This window comes from Triticum urartu, chromosome 5A (genome assembly GCF_056163025.1).
Source record: "Triticum urartu cultivar PI428250 chromosome 5A, HENAU_Tu73, whole genome shotgun sequence".
Taxonomy (NCBI): domain Eukaryota; kingdom Viridiplantae; phylum Streptophyta; class Magnoliopsida; order Poales; family Poaceae; genus Triticum; species Triticum urartu.
Window position 1 is genome coordinate 646,469,138 of NC_141877.1, and position 3,981 is coordinate 646,473,118.

Sequence of the window (3,981 nt, forward strand, 5' to 3'; positions counted from 1 at the left end):
AGTTGGGATACCCTCCCCTTATTCTCTGTCGTCATGGAGGTGGAAGGAAGGAAGATACTAGATTAATGTGCCAGCCTCTCGAATATGTTGTTACAACACCGTCGGCAGTTGGTTGCAACTGACGCATATTGTCGTCATCACTTTGTAGCACCACCGTCTGCGCTATTAGTACCGATCAAAAGTCGCCGGCCTCGCTGGTCATAACATGTTCCGGGCCGGTCGCAGCTTCTAGCATTGTCGGTCGCAGTTTTCTCCCACGTCGGTCGTACCTTCCACGGGAAGTCGTGTGGGAATGATGTGATCTTGGTCGAGGCAACCGACCAGGAGCGAGATCTATTAACTGATCGCCAATGTTCATGACAACACCAGCACGTCCATCATCCCAACATCGGGGATCTGCCGATCACAACATCCTCCAAGGCCCGTCGAAGCTTTAAGATCAATGATTTTTTATATCAACTAGTTAGCCTAGGAAAACCGTGTTATAGGTTATTTAGCACATGTTACGTAAATCAATTTTATAAAGTCCTTACTATTTAGATGTATCCAATTTTCCTTTCAATCATTAAGAAATAAAAATAAAATATGGCTCTAATTTTCCATGCCAAAAACACTTTTTGGAAAATTTCCATGCCAAACAAATAAATATATGTAACAATGTCACAGTTCTTCCAAAACAATTTCCGTCCAGTTTTCCTGGATAAAAAATAGTTCCAAATTTCCCTCTAGTTCTCGATGGTGAAAATTAATTCTGGCGCAAAAGCTCTAATTTTCGCGCTTACTTTTCCCTCCAGTTAACTAGAAAACGCTAAATAAATGGTACTCAAACGCATCTACATCCAGCCCAGCCCCCATTCGGCGGCTACCACGCCGCGGTCCAACGCCCAGCACGCCGCCCCCCCCCCCCCCCCCCCCCCCACCTCTACCCCACCTCCACCTCGTATCGATCTGCCGCTTCCTCGACCTGCCTCGGCGCCGCTTCCTCGACCTGCCTCGCCGCCGCTTCCTTGATCTGCCTCGCCGCCGTTTGGATCGTTGCGGCGACGGCTTCGTCGGTCTTCAGCTCCGACACCTACATCCTCAAGGAGTACGATCTCTTGGCTGGTATGGATCTGAATGCCCACCCCTTCCCTGATCTGACTGCTACGAACACCACTATACAGATGCAGGGGCGGAGACGAAGGGGCGATCAGGGTCAGACCCCTGCCACTCGCTAGCCCCCTTAACGATTCGTAGCAGACAGTGTGTACTATATATGCTAATGGCCGCAGCTAATTGCATAATTAGCCCATACGTAGACAAGTAATTAAACCTTCACTGATGTAGATAAGCCCATAAACCGTGTACGGTTGTGGCTGGCTATAATTTTGTGTTGGGCCAGTGCTTAATCCATCAATCAGATCGATCCATTGATATGTAGGTGCATGTTCTACACTTCTGCTAGGGCGTTCTAGGTGAAACTTGTTTAAATTTGGTAAATTTATAGAGAAATATGGCAAGATCTGCAAAATAAACTATACATAGTGTGAATATTTTCTAAAGATTCTAATAAAAGTATAAACTAATCTAGTGTTCCAAATAGTGATATATTTTTTACAAACTCAAACGTGAAGAAGTTTGACTTAGAATAAACCTTGGCTGCTGCTTCTTGACTTATTGGGATGGCACATGAGGCAACATGTTGCTGCTCTACTATCACATACGAGTAGTTCTTAACAGAATCTTATCCGTTGCTTGAATACTGCTCAGTTTGCATAATCTGTACAGTTTTCAACTTAAACCTGTCCTGAATCCATATGTCGACAGCGTTATATCTGAGTGTGGGTTATGATAAGCTAATAGTGCATGGTCTTGTACCTCCTCTCTCTATTTTGAGTTATGATAAGCTGATAGTGCATTGACATGCTACTGTGTACTTCTCTGCCCTCTACATTCACATGTTTCTTTTGGTAGGTTTCATCGGTTTTGGGACCCAAATCGCCGAGGGGACTTCCACAACTTGTATTGCTTGATTTCCCTGTCCGAGACTACAATCTTGTCCTAGGTGGATTCTCCTTTCTCCTTCCCTCATTTATCTGCTACGAATTCATGTCTCTCGGCAAATAAAATTGTCCTTGTTATGTCATTAGTTAATTTGTCTTTATTTGTAATGGTTCAATTGACATATATATATGTAGGTGATGGACATGCTGACCATATACCTGCACTATGAAGATGCAAATTAGGAAGCCAGAATTTTACAAAGATCCATGATGAGGTTATGCCTATAGTTACTCTTACTCATGTCACAATGATAGAATATAAAATGGTTGCTTGATTACCATTGTTGTGTCATGTAACTAGGTTGGCGACCATGATGTCAACCAATTACAAATTCAACAAAATTCATCATCGCCACAAGACCTTGTTATTGATTCTGTGCCAGAGGTAATTTTTGTGTGCTTTTGGGTTTTGAAGTTGTAGCTTTCTGTATCTTCAAGATATGAATATCATTCCATCTAATATTATTGTCTCTTGGTAGGTGAGGGAAACGAGGGATCTTACAGGTGAATCTGTTTCAACACAGAACCAGCAGGGGAATAGAACTGAACACCCAGACCCAGCTAGCTCAAAAAGAAGGTGTACTTCTTCCATCAAGGTAAAGATTCACCAAGGGGCATAGTTTACTACACCCAAATTCGCAACCCATACCACATTATCATGCCTGCTCGAAAATGGATTTTGTTACAAATTTTGCTCAATCTGATATATGCAAGTGAAGGATATATTTAACCAAGCATGAGCAAGCGAGGTGACCTTGGGTATTAGACATTGATGTCGGGTCCAATTTATTTAGTTTTGGGGGCACCTTATTGGGCTGACATTCTAAAGATCTCATATTATTCATGCAAATTACAAATCATATTATCATTGTCATTGAATGCTAATATTGATGGTAATATAGGCTGTTTCCAAAGTAGTTTTAAAGACTTCAACATATCCCAACAAGCAAAATGTTGCGTATGGTACTATTTGGAGTATTGATCAAAGAACTAAGCCTGGTGGCATTGAATTAGGTGTTGAATTTGCCATTGTGCGCATATATCAACCTATTCTTGATAATGAGGAGTTGGTAAGGGATTGAGTTGCAAGACAATTGGTGAGGCTTTCACTTTAGGATACTTAATTGCATGGCCTTCAGCTTTTGTAAGTTAAAATCTTCTCTTCCACATTCTGAAATCATATTTGTGTACATTTAATCACATATATCTAAGGTGTAATTTTCTTTTACAGATACGAGAGAAGGATAATTGAGTTGAAGCTGAATTCTTGGATCAAGAAGCAAATAAAATTTGAAGATTTTAGCTACCAATAGTCGTAGTTTACATTGATAGATTGAAAAATGTAATATCATCCACAATATTTTTTCTTTTGTCAAATTGATGCAAATGCTATGGTGTAATATTCTCGATAGTTATGTTTTCTCTGCTCAAAATGATATGACTGATATATTTATTGTAATGCATATGTATCATACACTCTTGGTTATTCGTAATAAATATCTTCATATGAATTTCTAGATGTGTTGTGCTTCAGTTTCAATATCATTTTGATCCTGCCAAGCATAATAGTAAAATGATTAACTATTTACGCAATTGCATCTGTTTTATTAAATAAATTGATATTCCATAAAATGGGTTCAAATTTGGTGGGTAATAATAAAAAACAAATACATTAATTATGTTACCATATTGATATAGTAGTGTTACCGATGGTGTTACTATAGTTACAAAATTTGTTATTAGAGTAGTTGACAACTAATTATAGTATTACGATATTTGGATATTATGTTACTAGTGATGTTCCCATGCTAGAAAAATGTGTTACCAGTTGTGTTACTATTGTTACAGAAACATGTTACCACCAATGTTCTGCGTCTATGCAAATATGTTACTAATGGTGTTACTATAAGTACAAAAATGTGTTACCAGTGTGTTTGGT

General features: G+C 39.4%; 1 long non-coding RNA gene across 1 annotated transcript; it reads left to right on the top strand.

The window, feature by feature from the left end:
* Positions 1–921: 921 nt before the first annotated feature.
* LOC125506349 (uncharacterized) lies at positions 922–3,550 on the top strand. The gene is made up of 7 exons (XR_007282636.2): positions 922–1,104; positions 1,954–2,044; positions 2,178–2,257; positions 2,344–2,427; positions 2,522–2,638; positions 3,057–3,186; positions 3,274–3,550. It is a non-coding gene; the product is annotated as an uncharacterized LOC125506349 (long non-coding RNA).
* Positions 3,551–3,981: the final 431 nt, after the last annotated feature.